This window comes from Oryctolagus cuniculus, chromosome 4, assembly GCF_964237555.1.
Source record: "Oryctolagus cuniculus chromosome 4, mOryCun1.1, whole genome shotgun sequence".
Classification (NCBI taxonomy): domain Eukaryota; kingdom Metazoa; phylum Chordata; class Mammalia; order Lagomorpha; family Leporidae; genus Oryctolagus; species Oryctolagus cuniculus.
In genome coordinates, this window is record NC_091435.1 from 164,156,080 (window position 1) to 164,179,083 (window position 23,004).

The 23,004-nt window shown below is 42.9% G+C and overlaps 1 long non-coding RNA gene and 1 pseudogene across 3 annotated transcripts in view; both read right to left on the reverse strand.

Annotated features, from left to right (window-relative positions):
* LOC103350366 (uncharacterized) overlaps window positions 1-23,004 on the reverse strand; it is a 48,941-nt gene that overhangs the window by 14,069 nt on the left and 11,868 nt on the right. Inside the window, exon 4 of one of the 3 annotated variants that reach the window (XR_007908707.2) lies at window positions 18,740-20,092. The exons of 1 other annotated variant lie outside the window; for it this stretch is intronic. This is a non-coding gene — a long non-coding RNA (uncharacterized lncRNA). Of the gene's footprint in view, window positions 1-18,739; window positions 20,093-20,710; window positions 22,105-23,004 lie in introns of those variants that run through there. One more of the 3 variants, XR_001794578.3, reaches the window with a different exon arrangement.
* Window positions 7,388-8,601, reverse strand: LOC100354446 (glyceraldehyde-3-phosphate dehydrogenase pseudogene; annotated as a pseudogene).

Sequence of the window (23,004 nt, forward strand, 5' to 3'; positions counted from 1 at the left end):
ATGCTTAAGGATGTGCTACACACCAAAACACAGAAACATGGTCAACACTACAAAAGAACGTAAAGGAAGAAAATCTCTCATTAAAAGTTCAAAGGAAATTGAAAGTAAAAAAATAGGGATACTTTTGGAAAAATGGCAGGGCAGTCATTACTTCTCATTAGTCACCTCAAATGTAAATGGCCCCAACTCTCAAGTTAAAAGGCACAGATTGGCTGAATGGATTAAAAATAAAACCCAATTATTGGCTGCCTCCAAGAAACACATCTCACCAACAAAGATGCACGCAGACTTAAATGGAAAGGATGGAAAAAATATTCCATACTAACAGAAACCAGAACAGAGCTGGTGTAGCCATTCTAATATCAGACAAAATGCACTTTAACACAAAAACTGTTAAAAGAGACAAAGAAGGGCACTATGTAATGATTAAGGGATCAATTCAATAGGAAGATGTAACTACTGTAAACGTATATGCACCTAAGTCAAAATATCCCTGTTTGAAGATGACATGATTCTATATCTAGGGGATCCAAAAGACTCCACCAAGAGACTATTGGAACTCATAGAAGAGTGGCAAAGTAGCAGGATAGAAAATCAATACACAAAAATCAACAGCCTTTGTATACACAGATAATGCCGTGTCTGAGAAAGAACTTCTAAGATCAATCTCATTCACAATAGCTACAAAAACAATCAAATACCTTGAAGTAAATTTAACCAAGGATGTCAAAGATCTCTATGCTGAGAATTACAAAATAGTAAAGAAAGAAATAGAAGAAGATACAAAAGAATGGAAAAATCTTCCTTGTTCATGGATTGGAAGAATCAACATCATCAAAATGTCCATACTTCCAAAAGCAATTTACAGATTCAATGTTATACCAATAAAAATACCAAAGACAGTCTTCTCAGATCTGGGAAAAATGGTGATGAAATTCATATGGAAGCACAGGAGACCTCGAATAGTTATAGCAATCTCATACTACAAAAACAAAGCCCGAGCCATTAGAATACCAGATTCAAGAGATAATACAAGGCCATTATAATCCAAACAACCTGATACTTGTACAAAAATAGATGGATAGACCAATGGAATGGACAAGAAACACCAGAAATCAATCCAAACATTTATAACCAACTTATATTTGACCAAGGAGCTAAAACCAATCCTTGGAGTAAGAACAGCCTCTTCAACAAATGGTGCTAGCAAAATTAGATTTCCACATGCAGAAGTATGAAACAAGACCCGTACCCTACACAAACATCCACTCAACATGGATTAAAGATCTAAATCTATGACCTGATGCCATCAAATTATTAGAGAACACTGGGGAAACCCTGCAAGACATTGGCACAGGCAAAGAGTTCTTGGAAAAGACCCTGGAGGCAAGGCAGTCAATGCCAAAATATAAAATTGGATTACATCAAATTGAGAAGTTTCTGAACAGCAAAAAAAAAAAAAAAAAAAAAAAAAAAAAACCTCAGGAAAGTGACAGAATGGGAGAAATTATTTGCAAACTATGCAACTGACAAAGGATTAATAACCAGAGTATACAAAGTGATCAAGAAACTCCACAACAACAAAACAACCCAGTTAAGAGGTAGGTCAAGGACTTAAACAGACGTTTTTCAAAAGAGGAAATCCAAATGACCAATAGAGACATGGAAAAATGTTTAGGATCACTAGCTGTCAGGGAAATGCAAATCAAAACCACAATGAGATTTTACCTCACCCTGGTTAGAATGGTTTTCATACAGAAATCAAGAAACAACAAATGCTAGCAAAATGTGGGGGAAAAGGTACCCCAATCCACTGTTGGTGGTAATGTAAACTGGTAAAGCCACTGTGGAAAACAGTATGGAGCTACCTCAGAAATCTGAATATAGACCTACCATGTGACCCAGCCATTCCACGCTTGAGAATTTACACAAGGGAAATAAAATCAGGAAACAAAAGAGTTATCTGTACCTCCATGTTTATTGAGCTCAATTCACAATAGCTAAGACATGGAATCAACCCATATGCCCATCAGCTAAAGACTAGAAAAAAATTATGGGATATGTACACTATGGAATACTACATAGCAGTGAAAAAAAATGAAATCTGGTCATTTGCAACCAAATGGATGAATCTGGAAAACATCATACTTAGAGAAATAAGCTAGTCTAGTCCCAAAGGGAAAGATAATTTATGTTCTCCCTGATCTGTGAGAACCAATAGAGCATCTAAAACAAAACTTGTAGAAGCAAAATTGAAATTGACACTTTGAGAAGGGATGACCTGAGCTGCCCTTGTCTTGACCATCAAGGAAGAGTTTTGTTTTTGTTTTTGTTTTTTTTTTTGCATTTTTTTCTTCATACTATTTGTTGAACTCTTTACTTAGCATAGAGTTAATCATATGTGTATAAAGTCAATTGAAAATAGATCTCAGTAAAAAATAAGTGTGGGAATAAGAGACAGAGGAGGAAGTTTGTAACTATAAAGCTGCATAGTTCTGCATACATTCCTACAGACTTACTTTTTTATTTTTTAAATTTATTTATTTATTTATTTTGACAGGCAGAATGGACAGTGAGAGAGAGAGAGAGAGACAGAGACAGAGAGAAAGGTCTTCCTTTGCTGCTGGTTCACCCTCCAATGGCCACCACTGCCAGCGCGCAGCGGCCGGCACACCACGCTGATCCAATGGCAGGATCCAGGTGCTTCTCCTGGTCTCCCATGGGGTGCAGGGCCCAAGCACTTGGGTCATCCTCCACTGCACTCCCTGGCCACAGCAGAGAGCTGGCTTGGAAGAGGGGCAACCGGGACAGAATCTGGCGCCCCAACCAGGACTACAACCTGGTGTGCCAGCTCTGCAGGTGGAGGATTAGCCTAGTGAGCCGTGGCACCAGCCAAGATTAAGTCTTAAAGTGATCTTACAAATAGGATCAAGTCTCTCATGATAATAATAGAATGAAAAAGGAGTGAATGCTCCTACGTGGGAGACAGTCTACACAGTAGACTCATAGAATGAAAATCACTTTAAGTAGCACTCTGACCTCATAATTAGCCCTTAAGTCTTCCTGGTCTGCCAGAAAACTCACTGAGAGCATTTTAGGTATGGAAAGCCAAGACACTGTGGAAAAAATATTCTATATGAAGGATCTCTGTGAGTGAAACCTCAGTGGAAAGAAATGGCCATCAAAGAAGGATGTACTTCTCTCTAAAGGGAGGAGAAAACTTCCACTTTCCTTATGACCTTGTCCAAATGCTGACAGTTTGTGCCCTCAAAAGGCTTCCATAGCCTATACAGCTCATATCAAGAGCCTTGTGTGGTCACTGACTTCCTACATAAGAGCGTTTATTATTAAATTAACAACAGGAGTCACTGTGCACTAAATTCCCATACAGGACCTTTATCCTCAGTGAGTTGTATTATGAGAGTTAACTGTGATACTTGTTCTCAAATAATTTGTGTATGTGTGTGTGTGTGCAAATTCTATGTACAAAGTTAATCAAAAATGAATCTTAATGAAGAATTGGACTGGCAAGGGGAGAGGGAGGAGGAGGGCTGGGAGTATGAGTGGGAGGGTGAGTATGGTGGGAAGAATAACTATGTTCCTAAAGTGCACTTAGGAAATTTCTATTCCTTAAAAAAAAATTAAAAAAAGAGCCAATTAACAGGGGCTGCTGCTGTGATATAGTGAGTAAAGCCACCACCTGCTGTGCTGGCAACCCATATGGGCACCAGTTCACGTTCTGGCCGCTCCACTTCTGATCTAGCTCTTTGCTATGGCCTGAGAAAGCAGTAGAAGATGGCCCAAGTCCTTGGGCTCCTGGACCTGTGTGGAAGGCCTGGAAGAAGCTCCTGCTCCTGGCTTTGGATTGGCGCAGCTCTGGCCATTGTGGCCATCTGGGGGAGTGAACCAGTGGATGGAAGACCTCTCTCTCTCTCGCTCTGGCTCTCTGTAACTCTGGCTTTCATATAAAATGAATAAATCTTTTTTTAAAAAGAGCCAATAAATAGTTAAATGATTCAAATGTCCTATTCTCAATCCTACTTTCCACCCTTATCTCTTTATCCAGTACTTTTGAAATGCCCTTCCTCCTAGGCACAGAAATATTTTCTAATTGCCTGAAGTATCCTTCCTTCAATTCATTTGACATAGTATTGTTACAGTTTGGATATTAATTTGAGTGTGTCCCCCAAATGTTCATTTGCTGGATGCTTGATCTGTTTTTTTTTTTTTTAATTTACTTGACAGATAGACAGTGAGAGAGAGAGAGAGAAAGAGAAAGGTCTTCTTTCTGTTGGTTCACCCCCCAAATGGCTGCCGGAACTATGCCGATCCGAAGCCAGGAGCCAGATGCTTCCTCCTTGCGGGTACAGGGGCCCAAGCACTTGGGCTATCCTCCACTGCCTTCCAAGGCCACAGCAGAGAGATGGACTGAAAGAGGAGCACCCGGGACTAGAACCCAGTGCCCAAATGGGATGCCAGTGCCTCAGGTGGAGGATTAACCAAGTGAGCCACGGCGCCAGCCCCCTGGATGCTTGATCTTTAGGTAGGTCCTAGTAGAAGGTGATTAGTTCTCCAGGACACTACTCTTGGAAGAGGTTAATGCAGTTCTCTCAGGATTTGACTGTTTCTTGTGAGGCCTCCCTATGTGACAGCCATTTCTGCATGTGGCCTGTTCTCTCTTTGTTTCTCTGCTATGCTGTCATGCAGTCAGAGGAACCTTCCAAGGAAGCCAGTGTTGTGGCACAGCAGGTAAGGCCACTGCTTATCATGCCAGAACCCAATATGATAGCCAGTGTTGAGTTCCAACTGCTCCACTTCCTATATGACTTCCTTCCTGCTTTTTCACCTAGCAAGGCAGCATAAGAGAGCCAGAGTGCTTGGGCCTCTGCCACCTATGTGTGAGACCTCCCAAATGGAGTTCCTGGCTGTTGCCATCATTTGGGGAGTGAACCAAATTGATGGAAGATCTCTCTCTCCCTCTCTCACTTTTTCTCTGTCTCTCTCTCCCCTTCTATCTTTGTAACTCTAGCTTTCAAATAAATAAAATTTTCTAAAGGAACCTTACAAGAAATCTGATGCCACATTGTTTGGATCCTCCTGCTAATAGAATCATGAGCCAAATAAATCTCTTTACGTTAGGTATCTTATTACAGCAATAGGAACTGGACTAATTTTATTGGTATAGCCCTGAAAATATAATTTACTTACAAGGATTTCCTATTGTAACTAATTTTTGCACAGTTCATTATATCATCTTGTGATAGATTCAATTAATGCTCTTAGTTCTTCACTCCCCTGTGACGGGATAAAAACCTACACTTCTCCCTTCTAATTTTTGCCATGCTTCCAATTGACTCTGCTTCCTTACATTATATGAGTAGACATTGCAGAGTGAAGTTCTTAGGTAAGTTTATTTTGATTTTGGTGGGCTCTTATGCTCGGGATCTGCCATGGGAAGAACGTGCCCTAGATTTCTGCTAGCATGTTAGTCTAGGTCTCATAATTAACACACATGAAGAAGGCCTGAGCTCAACCCATAGCCTGGATCCAAGCCACCGGAGAGATAGTGCAATCAGAGCTACCCAGCCAATCTCAATCTATGTCAACTGAACCTCAACAGACCTGTAGACATATGAGCATGAGAATGATGCTTGGTGATGTGTGCCATTAAGCCTTGTCATGGTTACTACACATTATAATTGTGCTGACACGTGATCAAGCCCACAAACTACTTTCCCAGCTTCACCTCTGATTGCATCCTTGTAAATATGCCATATTCCAGCCAATGAGGAAAGTTTGATGATTCCAGAATACACCCTTGGTTTCTCTACCTTTGGTATCCAGGTTCTTTTTTCTGTCCTTGTATGACTATAAACTGGCTTATTTTTATTGACATTGGGCTACGTAGTCAAGGGTGATTTCTTTGTAACCCTCTTGAATCTCAAGGCAGGCTATCATGCCATTCATGGCCTTGAATTTTCTGCTTTACCTTTTCATATGTGAATAGCTTGACTACACAGGTAAAGAGAGAGTCCTTACCTTTAGATAAGGATTAGTATTTACTGAGAGTCTCCAAGCTCCAGAATTCTGATTGATATTTTATATGTAAAGTCCATCAATGAGGTAGAGCTTATTTTCTCCATTTTGCAGAAGGGGAAAGTAAAACGTAGACAAGTTATGGAAGCTATTCAAAGCGTAAACAACAGAGGTAGGGCTAAAAAACCCACTTTCCTCTGACTTTCACTACCACGCTTATTGGCTGTACCACCTGACATTTTTACACTCATAACCTCAATAATTAATAAGTAGTTGATTTGTTGAGCAGTTAGGTGACCTAAACATTAGATGTATGTTAAGTGTTAATAATGGGGAGCATAAGGTGCCACAACTTCGTGATTTTTATCAAAGAAATGTTATTTAGAAGTTTATATTCCAAACCTTAAACAGCTCTTGCCTCCAATCTTGAGCTCTGCTTGGCATGTTGCCAGTGCTTGCTTCTTCAGGTTCTATAGAACTCAGGAGGAAACCACTGAACCACCACCCCAGGCTAGCAGAGCCTGACCTAAGCCCACAAAAGCCAAAGTAGTAGGGTGGGAGATGAAAGTTTGGCTTGACACTTTGTCTCCTGCTCACACTCTGGCACCTTCAGGCTTTGTCTTTTTTTAACAGCAGAGTGCCAGCCTCGAATTTTTAAACCTTAACTCTGAATTTCTTGACTCCATGTGTTTCAGACAGTCTCTGCTTGTTACTATTTTAAAGCAGCTGTTTGTCAGAGCCAGAGAGGAGGGAGGGAGTCAAGGAAGTTTAACCGGAGGTGCTTGTCTTAGCAGTGAGGTTGCCGAACTTCCAAATTTGACTGAGTCTCTCCATCCCAACAAGCCAAACAATCCCACTCCAGATTGGAGTTCCTTGCTATTGATTTGAGTGGCCAAATCCTTCATTGTTTTCAGGGACTTCTTGTGCACTAAAGGCTTTTTAGCTGCTTCCTGACCTCTACCCTCCAGATGCCAGTAGCATGGCTTCCCCAGTGTGTCAATCAAAAGTATCTTCAGATGCTCCTAATTGTTCCCTCCCACAAAATTGCCCAGATTGAGAACCATTATTCTAAATAAAGACTGAGATCACAATAGCCTTTGAAACTCAAGAAGAAAAGGAAGGTAGAGATGACAAGTGAATCACTCTAAATGCCTGCAATGGCTGGAGCTAGGCCAGAGTGGCTGCAGCCAGGAGCCAGGAGTGTATTCCAGGTCTCCCATGTGGGTGGCAGGAACCCTATTAGTCGAGCCATCACACTGCCTCCCAGAGTCTGCTTTAGTAGGAAGCTGGAGTCAGGAGCTGGAGCTGTCTCTTCTTTCTTTTCTCTTTTTCTTTTTTGGCTGGTTGTAGCAGATTTTATTGCTGGTAACAGGACAAAGTAGGGCTGCTGAAGCCTCTCCCCTTCCCCATGGGGTCTGGGATGGAAATTGTGACGAGGGGAGATTCTCAGTGTGTTAGGGACTGAGTTGTGGCAGGGACTCCCTAGAGACTGAGGGCCTCTCTTTCCCTGGTGCTGTTGCTGAAGCTGGTGGTCCAGGGGCTCTTACCCTTAGTGGACATGTGGACCATGAGACCCACTACCCTGTTGCTGTAGCCAAAGACACTGTCATACCAGCCAATGAGTCTGACACAGTGGCTGTTGAAGGCAATGCCAGTCCTAGAATGAAAGGTGGAAGAGTGTGTGTTACTGTTAAATATAGGAGATAATCTGGTCCTCAGGTTAACCCAGGGGACCTTCTGATGCCTGCTTCATTGCCTTCTTGATGTCATCAGATTTGGCAGCTTTCTCCAGGTAGTAGGTCAGATCCCTGCCCAACATATTAGGGGTGGGCACACAGGTCATGTATGTGTTTCTCGTTCAGTTCATGGATGACCTAACCCAAGGCCTTGGTGGTGTAAGTAGACAGAGGGATGATGTGCTGGGCAGCCCCATAGCCATAGCACTGTACTTTCCCAGAAGGCCCGTTCACTGTCTTCTGGGTGATACTGTGGTCCGTACATGATTCCAATGTTGTCATGGATGACCTTCACCAGGGGTGGAGGAAGCTAAGCAGTTGGAGGTACAGGAGGCATTGATGATGATATTGAGGGAATTTTCATACTTCTCATGGTTCACACCCATCTCAGACATGGGGGTATCAGCAGAGGGGGTAGAAATGATGACACTTTTGACTATACCTTTCAAATAAGCCCCAATATTCTTCTTGATGGTGAAGACACTGGTGGACTCCACAACAGATTTGGAATCAACATTACCCAATTTGATGTTGGCAGGATCTCACGCCTGGAAAATGAAGATGGTTTTCTCATTGATGACCAATTTCCCATTTTCAACCTTGACTGTACCATGGAACTTGCTGTGAGTAGAATCAGACTGGAATATGTAGACCATGTAGCTAAGGTCAATGAAAGGATCACTCATGCTGACAACATCCACTTTGCCAGAGTTAAAAGCAGACTTGGTGGCAAGGTGCCTAATATGGCCAAATCCATTCACTCAGATCTTCACCACCATGTCTCAGGAATGTGCTGGCACTGCAGGAAAAGAGGCAGCTGTCTGTCAAATGCCGAGGAGCAGAGAGCCCTCTGTCTTTTTTCTTAATGTAGGTATTTAGCTCTAGAATCTTCCCTTTATAATTGCTCTGGCTGCATCCCATAAGTTTTGGTATGCTGTATTGTGATTCAATGATTTTCTGTGGTAGAACCCTGTTGCTTCCTCTTTATCTTTCGTGTATCTACTACAGGATACATGTGGTTACTATGAGGCTTACATAGACTATTTCATAGTTTAAATAGTGTATTTTTAAGTTGATAACAACTTCACTTTGGCTACATAAAAAAGTTCTACATTTTAACTTCTCCTCTCCCCTGAATTTTATGTTATCGATGTCATGATTTACATCCTTTTAAGTCTAGTCATATCCTTTACCAAATTTTAAAAGCCACAGTTATTTTAATGTTTTTGTTTTTTAACTTTTATTTATTGCCAACCACTATATTTTACATCAATCTTCACAGTAACTTTATGTGCATCAGCCAAACACAGGAAACAATCCCAAATAAAACTTGATCTGAGTCTTCCATGTGAGTAGCAGGGACTCAAGTTCTTGGGCCATCTACCACTGCCTTCCCAGGCCCAATAGCAAGGAGTTGGATTGGAAGCAGAGCAGATGGGACTCGAAGAGGTGCTCTGAAATAAATGCCAATGTCGCAAGCAGCAGTTTAACCTATTACACAGTGACTCTGTCCTCTTCATGGAGTCATCTTTCTTCAGCAATCTCCAGCATCCTTCCTCTAGTCATCCTTGGGCAGCAGGGTGAAGTTCCAAGATCACAGCCTTGTTAAACTGTCAGACAGAAAAAGCAAACAAAAAAACAGAACTTTTTTTTTAAAGGATTTATTTATCTATCTGAAAGGCAGAATTATAGAGAGGCAGAGGCAGACAGAGAGAGAGAGTGTGAGAGAGAGGGGTCTTCCCACTTGCTGGTTCACTCTCCAAATGGCCACAATGGCTAGATCTGCACCAGTCCAAAGCCAGGAGCCAGAAGCTTCTTCCAGGCCTCCCACTTGGGTGCAAGGGCCCAAGGACTTGAGCCATCTTCTACTGCTTTCCCAGAACATAGCAGAGAGCTGCATCAGAAGTGGAGCAGCCGAACTCTAACTGGCACCCCTATGGGAAGCAGGCGCTGCAGGTGGCAGCTCTATCAACTATGTCACAGTGCTGGCCCCTTTTAACCTTTATACAATAATTGAAGTGATTTAAGCAATGCTGTAATGGTATTGGAGTATCTGAATTTGAACAGATTCTTAACTTTAAAGTGAGTTTTATACTTTTGTATGTTTTCAAGTTGTTAGTTTTTGTTCTTTTGTTTCAGCTTGAATCACTCTCTTTAGCATTTTTGTAAGGCAGATTTAGTGGTAATGAACTCGGGTAGCCCTTTTATATATTTGTTTGGAAAAGTCCTTATCTTGCCTTTATATCTGAAGGACAGGCTTGCCACATATCATATATTTGGTTGGTAGCTTTTATGCTTTAAGTGCTTTGAATATATCATCTTTCTCTTTGATGAAACTATTTTTATATTTAATTTATATGGGAATCTTCAGATCTTATGCATATGGATAGTCCCTTCTAGATTTGAGAAATTTTTGCAATGATTTCTTTACATAAGCTTTCTTCCTTTTTTTTTCTCTATACCTTTTGGAAATTCCATAATGCGCATATTGGTTCACTTGCTGATGTCCGATCATTCCTTTAAATATTGTTCATTCTTTTTCATTAATTTTTTTCCCACTGACTTGGTAATCTCAAATGATGTATCTGAACTCACTGATTCTTAGTGTTGCTGATGGAATACCTTGTTGAAGTGATCTATGGAATTTTTTTATTCCAGCCATTGTATTCTTTAGCTCCAGTGCTTCTATTTGTTTCTCTCTCTCTCTCTCTTTTTTTTTTTTTTTTTTTTTTGTAGTTTCTCTCGGTTGGGTTGATTTTGTTTGTGTACTGTTTTCCTGATTTTGTTTCATTTTCTATTTGTATTTTTTCTTATATCACTAAGTTCCTTTAGGACAGTTATTTTGAACTTTTTGTCAGGGTTCATAAATCTTCACATCTTTAGGGTAAGTTTCTAGTGCTTTATTTTGCTTCTTCAGTGGTGTCATATTTCCCTGATTATTTGTGATCCTGTGACTATGTTTGGTGTTTGTATATTTTAAGAAGCAGGCATCTATTTCAGTCTTCACAGACAGACTTTGTCAGAGAAAACCCTCCCAACAACCAGCACAGAGATTCTGGGTAGATATCTGACAAGAACATGGTGAGCTTAGTGCTGGAGCCTTCAGACAGGTTGGCCTAGTAGTTGGATCAGTAGGGAGTAGATGTGAAACCTGGGTCACTGTGGTGAGCCTGGAGCTTGTGTCCTTGGAGGCTGGCCTTAGCCTGAGTCTATGGAGACCTAGTTAGAGCTGGAGTAGGTCTTGGGCAAGAGTCTTCAGGATATGATTTGGGGCTGGGGCAGGCCTAGAACTTGAGTCCACAGAGATAGTCCTAAAGCCTGAATCTGTGGGAGCCAGTGTGGTGCCTGTGTAAGTCTGGAGCCTGAGTCTTCAGGAAATTGCCTAGGTCCCGGTCCATGGTTACAATTTTGGATCCTGAGGTTACAGGCGTGGCTCTGGAATTTGAGAGTGCAGAAGTCAATGTGATATTGGGTTATGCTGAGATAGGCCTACATTCTGGGTCTAGTGGATTGGGCCTGCTCCTTGGGTTAACGAGTGCCTTGAGTTTCGAAGACCAGCTTGGAGCACAGGTCCAGTTTGGTGCTGGGTCAGGCCTGGAGCCTAAGTCTATAGGCATTGGTCTCGAGGTTGGGTCTGTAGGTACTGACCTGGAGATTAGGTACATAGGAGCCAGTGTAGAGGCTGGCTCTTTAGTGCTAGATTGGTTGTTAAGTCCTTGAGGAATGTTCCAGAGCATGACACCTTGGGGACCAGCCTGTACTGGATTAATCTGGAGTCTGGGTCCAGTGTGGCCAGTTGGGAACTAGGACCTACATGAACAAGTCTGAATCTTGGGTCTCCTGAAGCTTGGGCCTAGGAGCCATCTTGCTGGTAGATGGTATTGAAGTCTGTTTCAGTGGGGTTAGCCTGGAGCTGTGTTCTGTGGGTTCCTTGGCACTGGGTCTAACCTAGAGGCTGATTCAGAATCTGGGTCTGCATGTGCTGACCAGGATGTGGAGTTCAAAGTGTTCACATAGTTCTGGGACAAAGCCTAGAAAATAGAGTGCGGACTGTGAGACCAGCTTGAATTTCATTTTAATTTACCATGGCTATTCCCAAAAGCCCATTTTGTAGGGACAAGGAAGAAGTTGATTGATGTAGGTGGATGTTGGCTTGAGTTATGATAGGGATTCCAGTCAGAGTGAACACAGTAGGAAAAGGAGGTGAAATAATTGATACATTCCGATTTTGCGTCTTCACTATTTATGTAATGCATTTATCAAGTATCCACTGTGTGATAGCTATAGGATTTATAGAGATGAGCCAAACAGTTGGGGAAATAGACAGCTCTCAAATAAGCATATGATTAAATTTATAATTACTGGCTTGTTTGAAGGATCAAGAATCATTTAATCATTTAACAGGGATAACTGGTTTGTCTGAAAGGTCAGGAAAGGCTTCACTGAGGATGAAATATTTGAGCTAAGATTTGCACAATAAATCAAGTAGGCAGACAAGGTAAATTTATTGTTAAAGGTAGAGGAAAGAGCTTGTTGGAGGGATCTGGAGTGAATAGAATCTTTGGACTTTGGGGAAGTTTAGATTGGGTAGTAAGGCTGGAACTCCTTGGTCAAGAGCAAGAGTAGTAGATGAGAATCAAGAGATTATAAAGGGCTGGATCATGCTGGAAGTTTTGTTCTTGCAGGGGTGGGAATGCCCAGCATGTGGGCCATATATCGGCCTGTGAAATCATTTGGCCAAGGCACCTTGCAAGTGAGACTTGAAATTCAATAAATTTATAGTAGGGTAATTTTTTTAAAAAATATGTATTTTAAAGATTTTATTTATTTATTTGAAAGTCAGAGTTACACACAGAGAGAAGGAGAGGCAAAGAGAGAGGTCTTCCATCCGATGGTTCACCCCCCAGTTGGCTGCAACGGCCGGAACTGTGCCGACCCAGAGCCAGGAGCTTCCTCCGGGTCTCCTATATGGGTGCAGGGGCCCAAGGACTTGGGCCATCTTCTGCTATCCCAGGCCATAGCAGAGAGTTGGATCAGAAGAGGAGCAGCCGGGACTCGAACCAGCACCCATATGGGATGCCCACGCTTCAGGCCAGGGCGTTAACCCACTGAGCCACAGCGTTGGCCCCATAGTAGGGTAATTTTTAAGATGATAATTTGGTATGGCCCACGAATGATGTTACTAATATCTAAATGGCCCTTGGCAGAAAGTTTCTTATGCCTGTATAGGAAATGAGGTTGACATATTTGGATTCATCTTCTTAAATGGCTCTGATTATTGTGCAGAGAACAGTTCTAGTTAGGCTGGAGCTGGCTCTGAGGAAGTTACTACAATAGTCCTGATAATAGAAGAGTGCCATGGGGTAGCAGAGATGGAAAGAAGTGGATAAATTGAGGAGGTATTGAGGAAGACCCACTTATCTCAGGGCCTTGGACTCATTTGGACTCCCAGGTAAAAACGATACTGCACTGTATATGTTCCCTGTGATCATTAAATTTCACACGTGGGCATCATGTTCTTTATATCTTTCATTTCATAGATAAACTGAGGTCTGAAAAGCTCAAGGTCATATGACAACCTCACCAGGACTAGAACCCGGAAATACTGGGCCAGCCAGCTGGGGTTGCTCAGGATATAAGGGTGAATGTGCAAACATGTACCTTACAGCTTTGGAAATGATTTTGGAAAATGCCATTGGATGGAATGTGGAAAGTGGTATCACTCTACATCCCATTTCTGGTAGCTGATGCATTTTGAATGAATGTAAGTATAACTTAAGTGTCTTTCCTTGCACCTAGGTATAAGGAAGAAGGCATTGTTGTGGTTTGACTAACAGTCTGAGTGGCCCCTAAGACCCTATTTGTTAAAGACTTGATCCAATAATGGTATCTGGGAGGTGTGCTTAGTGAGAGATCATTGTGAGCAAGCCCTTGGAAAGTAATTCACTCCAGATGGTTGATTATATAAGCCAAGGTCAACCTGGCCATTCTTTCTCAGTTTCCTGGTTTACAATATGATCATTCACCTGCATACTCTGCCATTGTCTGTCTCCAGTCTCATCAGATACCAGACTAATGAGGCTGCCTAAACTTATACTGTGAATCTTCCAAACTATGAGCTGGAATAAATCTGCCTTCATAAGTATTTCATGCCCCCTGCCTTTTTGGGTATTTTAATTGCAGTGATGAAAACATGACTAATACAGGCCTACTACTTTCATCAACAAATGTAAAAGAACTTTGTAATATTGTTAGGATGGGAAGTGGGTGAGTGGTATGTAGGGACAAATTTTTTTTTAACTTTAGGAAGATGTAGGTATTGGTTCATAGAATACAGACAGCATAGAAGGATTTTTCGTGTACAGTAAATTGAAGGTTGATTATAATGGTGTTCTTTGCTTATAAACTAGAGAAACATACTCTGAGCAATTTAGGCAAAATAAAAAATAAAATGAAAATACAATAAACAAAAAAATAAAAAGTCATCAATCATAAATCAATCCATAAAAATAATAACGAAAGTGGGAATTGTTAGGTTATTAGAAGTTCAGAGAAGTCATGAGAAGGAGGATGGACAACACAGGGATCAGGGTGGCTGTGGAGACTGGAAGCAGGAACCCTCACAATGTCCTCTCACTAGAAACTATCTCAATGGCACCCTTTGCTGAGAAAACTGTAACTACAATACTACCACTTTTTTTTTTGTCTTTCTGCTCAAGATTTATATATCAGAAAAAACATAAGATTGGCTTAGGTCAAGTCATATGTCTATCCTTTGGATAGAAGCGGGTGTGGTCCCTGAACATAATACCTATGATATAATAAGAAATATACATTTGGTTTTCTTCCCTGACTCCTAGCCTAACAGCTTCTAAAACCTTTGAGTTTGCTGAGTATCAGGAGTGAGGCCAGCAGCTTTTGTTACTCATAATAAACACCTTTCAATCATATCTAAGTTTTACATTGATAAACCTGTGGTGGGCTTCTAGATAGCTCTAGGATAGGAACTGATCACCAGCAAGATCGAGGCGTGGTTAGAGGATAGAAACTCTTAGCTCTACTCTCTGCGCCCTGCTGGAGTTGGAATCAATCAATGACTAATCAATTGTGTGCATGTAATGGATCCTCAATCAAAACTCTAAGTGATTGGGTTCTCAGAGCTTCCACATTGCTGAATACATTGAGGTTCTAGGAGAGTGGTGCACCTGGAGAGACTGTGGAAGCTCTGTGACTCCTTTCTCCTACACTTTGCCCTGTGCATCTCTTCCATTCAGCTGTGACTGAGTTGTATCCTTTATAATAGACTGAAGCTAGTAATCGAGAGTGAATGGTTTTCTTGAGTTCTATGAGCCATTTTAGAAAATTGAACCTGAGGAAAGGGTTGTAGGAGCCTCCAATTTATAGCTGGTCAGTCTGTAGTGTGGGAGCTATCTGGGATTTTTTACTGCAACTGAAGTAGGGGTAGTGGAAGTAGGGGCAGTCTTGCGGGAGTGAGTCCGGAACCTGTTGGGTCTAATGCACTCCCTGTACCAGGTCACTAGTGTTCTAACAGTGCAATTTCCAAGAGTAAGATCAACACTTCTATCCTCTGCTTTCCTAACGTAGGCCTATCTTAACCTAGCAGCTGCTCTTGGGTGCTGTCACTAGAGTACTGGCTTGGCTCTTCTCACTCTGGATCTCCTAAAATAAGCCAGACTCATGTGTGCCATCTGCTTCAAGCTGTTCAAATGTAAGTCAAGAATGGGTCCCCTCTATCTCACAACTCAATACTTTCCACAGGGCCCTTGTGTAGACCCCATAACTATGTTTGGAATTCAACAGGTACCTCTTCTCCCACTTCCTGCACCCCTCCTGCCCCCAAGTAGAACAATGGGCCAGGGCCATCCGGATAACAGCAGCTCTGTCCAAAACAGTTCATTACCAGCATTCCATGGTCCGTTCACCAGCCTGGAGGCAGAGGAGAAGGTACGGATGCCCCTTGCACGTGCTCTGGTGAGAGCTGAACACAGAATTCACAGCAGAACCTTCTCCAATGGTAGCCATTTCCACAAATTGTCCCTTTGTCTCCCCCTCTCTCATCTACTTGTCACATTCTGGAACCACAAAGGGATTAAAATGTCATGAAATTAGTTTTAAAATGCATTTCCCTTGCAAGTCTGCATAACCAGAAATGCCTCCTATTGGTGCCGATAAACTCTAGAGTGAGAAATGGTGTAGAGCTGCCCTAGCAAGGCAGAGGCGTGAGAGAAGGACAGGTAGACGTTGCCAGAGAACACTGGACTCCTGAGATCATAGCAAATCTAAAGACTTTCAGGAGGGTCCTTATATGACTAAAACCGCATCCTTGATGCTTCTACCAGCCTTATTCTAGAACAAAATCTAATTTTTTAAAAGATTCATTTATTTATTTGCAAAGCAGAATTACACAGAGAGGGAGAGAGAGAGATCTTCCATCTTGTGGTTTACTCATCAAATGGCTGCAATGGCTGGGGCCAAGCATGGCCTCAGCCAGGAACTGAAATTCTGTCCAGTTCTCCCACGTGGGTGTCAGGGCCTCAAGCTCTTGGGCCATCTTCTGCTGCCTTCCCAGGCACATTAACAGGGAGCTGGGTCAGAAGTGGAGTGGAGTGCATATGGGATACCCATGTCAGCGTCACCGGCAGTGGCTTGACCTGCTTGACCACCACACCGGCCCCACAAAAGGCCCATTCTAACCCTCGCTAACTGTCAGCACACCAGTGCACCTCTATGTGCAGACAAGAGCCATGCTTCTGGCCTTCCTCTGGTCTCTTCCCCCTCTCTCAACTCCTGTGTCTGCCTTTGTTCTTTGACTCCATTTTTATGATCCAACCTCTTGTGTGTCAGCTGAACAATTTTCATTCAAAATAAGAAATAGTAACAGACAGCACGTAACAAAGCCACAAGAAGTTTGAACTATTGTTTTAATTTTTTTTTTAAATTTGACAGATGGAGTTAGACAGTGAGAGAGAGATACAGAGAGAAAGGTCTTCCTTCCGTTGGTTCACTCCCCAAATGGCCGCTACAGCTGGAGCTGCACCGATCTGAAGCCAGGAGCAGGTCTTCCCCCTGGTCTCCCATGCAGGTGCAGGAGCCCAAGCACCTGGGCCATCCTCCACTACCCGGGGCCACAGCAGAGAGCTGGACTGGAAGAGGAGCAACCAGGACTAGAACCTGGCACCCATATGGGATGCCGGGGCGGCAGGTGGAGGATTAACCAAGTGAGCCACGGCGCCGGCCCCCTGAACTATTGTTTTAGAGTGCCTCCACTAAAAACGAGGCGGGAAAAATCCCACTTATAATACCCTGCAATGTTTTAGTAGGGATGGTGCGGGAGGCAAAATATTTGTCTGCCAATAAGCCCTTTCCTCTCAAATATTTCAGAAGGTCTGTTTTTTTTTTTTCAATTGGCACATGATATTATGAAGAAAGATAGATCTCGCTTCCCCTTGAAGAAAGACTTTCCTTCTATCTTCTGTAGGTCTGATATCAGAGTCTTTGAAACAAATTGTGTGCATGGAGCATCACATAAAAGCAAAGTAAACGTGCAATGAGACACGGAGATCTAGGAGCTTATATACCCTCATCACAGGGGAGTGGGAGGGGCTTTGTAGGCCACTTGGAGGAGAGTCCTGATTTTTGTCCATAAAACAAGTGATAGTTTGTGACAAAGTTTTTCTGGGCATGGTGTCAACTTCTAATCTCTTCTGTGGTAAGAGCTTGCTCACACTGGTTGATGACAATTGAGTTCCTCATGGAAGATCTGTTTTGGGGCAGATATGGAAAGTGCAGAGAAAGCTTCTGCCATCATCTGAACATGGCACCCAGAGGGTAAAAGCTTAATCCAACTGTGGTGTTTGGGGGTGAGGACTTGATTAGATTGGGTCATTAAGGTGGAATCCCTAGAATCAAATCCTGGTGGCTTTGTAAGAGAACACACACACCTAGACAGACACATGCTTCTTCTTCCATAGGATGCTCTATGCCACCTCAGCAAGAACAGCCTCAATAGATACCCAACCAAAGAAGCCTCCTGTCGCTCCCCCTCTTCGTGGAGGAACGACACTAAGCCCTGCCTAGGCTTCATATCCGAGTCACGGCACCATTATGTCGCTCCCCCTCTTCGTGGAGGAACGACACTAAACCCTGCCTAGGCTTCATATCCGAGTCACGGCACCATTATGTCGCTCCCCCTCTTCGTGGAGGAACGACACTAAGCCCTGCCTAGGCTTCATATCCGAGTCACGGCACCATTATGTCGCTCCCCCTCTTCGTGGAGGAACGACACTAAGCCCTGCCTAGGCTTCATATCCGAGTCACGGCACCATTATGTCGCTCCCCCTCTTCGTGGAGGAGCAACACAGGACCCTGCGCTGTTCTCTCGTCTGCTCGGCCCTCCCCGGGTTTGCTGCTGGTTCTTCCCGGGTTGGCTACTGTCCCTTCCACCTCCGTGGAAGGGCAGTTCCCCCTGGCCGCATTCCCCACTTCCGCAGGGGAGCGGCACACCGCCGGCCGGCTCTCTCGGGGGCTGCACGGGTTCCCTTAGATGTTCCCCATAGATGTTCCCGGTGCATGCCGTCTCTCTCCTCCTTTATAGTCCTCCGCCAATCCCAACTCGGCTGCCCACACGCCGAGTACGCTGCTCTCCTCCAATCAGTAGCAAGTCCTGCAGCTTGTCAAGTTGGTGAGAGGCAGCTGTGCGGAAGCTGTTTACTTCTCTCCCAGCGCCATATTGTGGGAGAGCAGATGCATAGAATAAGTCTTAATTCCAGTAACTCAGTCTAGTCCGGTTTGCTCCCCACAGTGGGAGAGCAGATGCATAGAATAAGTCTTAATTCCAGTAACTCAGTCTAGTCCGGTTTGCTCCCCACAGTGGGAGAGCAGATGCATAGAATAAGTCTTAATTCCAGTAACTCAGTCTAGTCCGGGCTGCTCCCCACAGCCTCCAATCTTGGACTCTGAGCCTATAAAACCATAAGTTGAAATAAACCTCTTTTCTTTGTAAGTAGTTTGTCTTAGATATTTCATTATAGTAATACAAGCTGACCAATACAGCCTCGCACTGTTCTTATTATCAAGCGACGTCAGCTTCAAGTAATCAGAAAACTAAGCAGCATATTTTCAGATGCATTTCCTGAACTCTTTCATCCCTTTGCAAAAATTAAAAAAAAAACTAAACAAACAAAAACACCAATCCTAGGGAAAGGTTCTAGTTCACTTGGTCTAGGCTCACAAGTTTACTTCTGAATCAACCGAAATACCTGGAGGACCAGGTGTTTGGGACAAGCAGTCCCTATAAGAACATGTAGTTATTCTGGACGGTAGGGCAATCCTCTGAAAGTGTGCTTCTAGGAAGAGAGAGAGGCCCTGGGCAGATAGAAAGGTAGAAGTTCACTTCACAGGCTTTTACGATTTCTGAGGCTGATACTTCCTGTTTGGATCCCATAGCCCTTCTGCGGACACTGTGGAGGGTGGTTCAGGCTAATTGCTAATTTATATCTGACATAGGAGACTGAGTGTTTTCTTTGATCTTGAACTTACTTTTATTTCTCACATGTGCTGCCCTGATAAATTTACTTATTATCACTTCCTCTGTTTCACCCTCTATCCTAAATGGTCTCTGTTGAAAATCTTATTCACACATTTATGTACTTGTCTTGATTATAGAAAATGTTAGCTTTAACTGCTTCTCTGTCTTTGCTCTTCAAACCCATTGATTCAATCATCAAGTCTCCCCCCAACCCTGCCCCACACACATCATACAAAACCTGTAGTGATAGGAAACAAAAGCTAAAGCTTTAGCACAATAGAGAAATCAAGGCAAAAGACAACTTTCAGAATAAACAAGCCCATTTAAAAAGTGTGAGGTATATGGTTGTGGGGGTGCTCATACTGAAAGGGAAGCATATCTTTACATCTTCAGTTTCCAGAACTGGGAATAAATAGAAAAAGATTCAGATGCAAAACAAGTATGATAATAAGTATGGCATTTATCATGCTTTTGTTCCTACAATTATATACCTGAGACAAACTTCTTATGAAGGGAAGAGGTTTATCTGGGCTCACGGTTTTGGAAGTTCACAGTCCAGGATTAGGTGGCCCGTCCCGGCTGTTCCACTTCTGATCCAGTTCCCTGCTATTGTGCCCGGGAAAGCGGGGAAAGACAGCCCAAGTCCTTGGGCCCTTGCTCCCACGTGTGAGACTTGGATAAAGCTCCTGGCTCTTTGCTTTGGCCTGGCCCAGCCCTGGCTGTTGTGGCCATCTGGGGAATGGATGGAAAATCTGCTCCTCTCTAATTGCACCTATCAAATAAAATTTAAAAAAAAAAAAGTAAGAGCTTGTATATACAAAAGCATCTTTAATCAATGCTAAAACTTAAGTGTTTACAGTTCTAAATTGGAAACCATTTTTCTCTCAGAATGTCTCTATTGACTTTTTATTTCCAGTATTTCGTTGAGACATCTGAAACCATTTTGAACATTGATCAAAGTAAGCTTGTTTTTTCTGTCCTTGGATTTTTGCGAGTTTTTCATGGGATCAAGTGTTCTAAATGCTGCAATGGTAGGCCTTGGTAAGGATCGTCATTTAGAATGGTGAATCTTGATAAGACTTGTAATTCTGATAAATTTTCTTAAGCTATTTCATTATTTTCCTGTTTTCTTTCTAAAATTAATTCTCTTTAGATGTTTATCCTCCTGGACACCCTATAATATCTAATTTGCAAACAGTTCCTTTCATTTATACATGTCTTGGCCTTTTTGCACTGCAGTCTAAGAAATTTTCTCAAAATTATCTTCTAGAGCACTTTTTTATAGAAAACTTTTACTTAATAAATATAAATTTCCTAAGTACAACTTTTGGATTATAGTGGTTCTTTCCCCCATAACCACCCTCCCACCTGCAAACCATCCCACCTCCTACTCCCTCTCCCATCCCATTCTTCATTAAGATTCATTTTTAATTATCTTTATATACAGAAGATCAACTCTATACTAAGTAAAGATTTCAACAGTTTGCACCCACACAGATATGCAAAGTATAAAGTATTCTTTGAAGACTAGTTTTACCATTAATTCTCATAGTACAACACATTAAGGAAGAGGTCCTACATGGGGAGCAAGTGCACAGTGACTTCTGTTGTTGATTTAACAATTGGCACTCTTATTTAGGATGTCAGTAATCACCGGAGGCTCTTGTCATGAACTGCCAAGGCTATGGAAGCCTCTTGAGTTCACAAACTCCGACATTATTTAGATAAGGCCATAAGTAAAGTGGAAGTTCTCTCTTCCCTTCAGAGAAAGGTACCTCCTTCTTTGATGACCCGTTCTTTCCACTGGGATCTCACTCACAGAGATCTTTCATGTAGGTCATATTTTGCCACAGTGTCTTGGCTTTCCATGCCTGAAATGTAGAGTACTCTTAAGATGTTCATTCTGCTTTCAGATTTTAATTTTATAAAATTTGTTATTTGTATATTTGTTTTTAAAAATAGAATATTTGGGTCAGCTTTGTAGGGCAGTGGGCTAAGTCCCTATTTGCAATGCTGGCTTCCCTAATTGGAGTGCTGGTTCAGTTCCTGGCTACTCCATTTCTTTTTCTTTTCTTTCTTTCTTTCTTTCTTTTTTTTTTTTTTACAGGCAGAGTAGACAGTGAGAGAGAGACAGAGAAAAAGGTCTTCCTTTTGCCATTGGTTCACCCTCCAATGGCCGCCATGGCCGGCGCGCTGCGGCCGCTGCACCGCACTGATCCGATGGCAGGAGCCAGTACTTCTCCTGGTCTCCCATGGGGCGCAGGGCCCAGTACTTGGGCCATCCTCCACTGCACTCCCTGGCCACAGCAAAGAGCTGGACTGGAAGAGGGAAAACCGGGACAGAATCCGGCGCCCCGACTGGGACTAGAGCCCGGTGTGCCGGCACCGCAAGGCGGAGGATTAGTCTAGTGAGCCGCGGCGCCGGCTGGCTACTCCATTTCTGATCCAGCTTCCTGCTAGTCCACCTAGGAAGCAGCAGATGATGGTCCAAGTGCTTGAAAAAGTTCCTGATTCCCTGCTTCAGCCTGGTCCAGACCTGGCTATGATGGCCATTTGAGTAGCGAATAAGCAGATGGAAGATCTCTTTCTCTCTTTCTCTCCTTGTCATTGTGTCATTTTGCCTTTCAAATAAATAAAAAATAATTTTTTTAACAATAGAGTCTTGTCTTTATTTCTGCATGCAATGTCTTTTCTGTCAGACTTCTGACTTCTCTGTTGTAAAATTCCTCAAACACTTGGTCATCCTTGCAGGGTGTTTCTATTTAGGAACCCAGGCTCTTCAGCCTATAAAATCAGAAAATACTTGTTTGTTTGCTTTTAAACTTCCAAAGTTTTATTACTCTTCTTGCTCAATTGTCCAGGCCAATTTGCTTCTGGCCCTAAACCTGTGTTGGGGCTCAGAACACCACACACTATGGTTTGGCACTTTGGTGTGCTGAGTGCTTTGAACTGAAGCCCCATGGAAGGGCTCAGAATCAAGGTCTCTTACAGTTTCTCTGCTCTCTCATCTGCTTCCCATCTTTTCCCTCCGGAGTAAGTCACAGAAAACAAAATTCCTCTAAGGCAGGTCACAGACAGTACAATCCTTCTCTCCCAAACCCAGTGAGAAAACCTAGAAAAGTTGTTCTTTCCCTTATCCTTTGAAGACTTCCAGGCTGGACGGCTCCTGCCACCCACCTAACAGAAGGGGAATGGGGCATTCAGAGGCCGGTAAGAATCCCAGCAGACAAGCGCTGCTGGCCTCTCCCTTCAGCTGACCACAGCGAGATCACATCGCTTTGTCTGACCATATGCATTCCTCATCAAATCTAGGCATAAAAATCCAGCTTCCCCTGGGTCTTCAGCTCTTCTTTCCTGAAGCCTCTGTTTCATCACATTTGATTAAACACATTGGTTAATGCTTCTCTGTCATTAACCTGTTTTCTGTTGCAGCTATGTTGGCAATGAATCTGATATGGATGAGGAAAGGTATCACATTTTTCTGCCAGAACCCTTAAACCCCACTCAGCACAAGAAAAGCTCTGTGCCCAAACTTCCCATACCTCCCTGGAAGGCAACTTGAAAGCTGTGTAGTACAAACCCCTGGGAGGCATCACTCCTGTCCCTTCTCCTTCCTTTCCCAGGCATTGGCAAAGCGACCCTCTCGTCCACATGTAATTCTCTCTGTGAAAGGGGCTTTGGGGA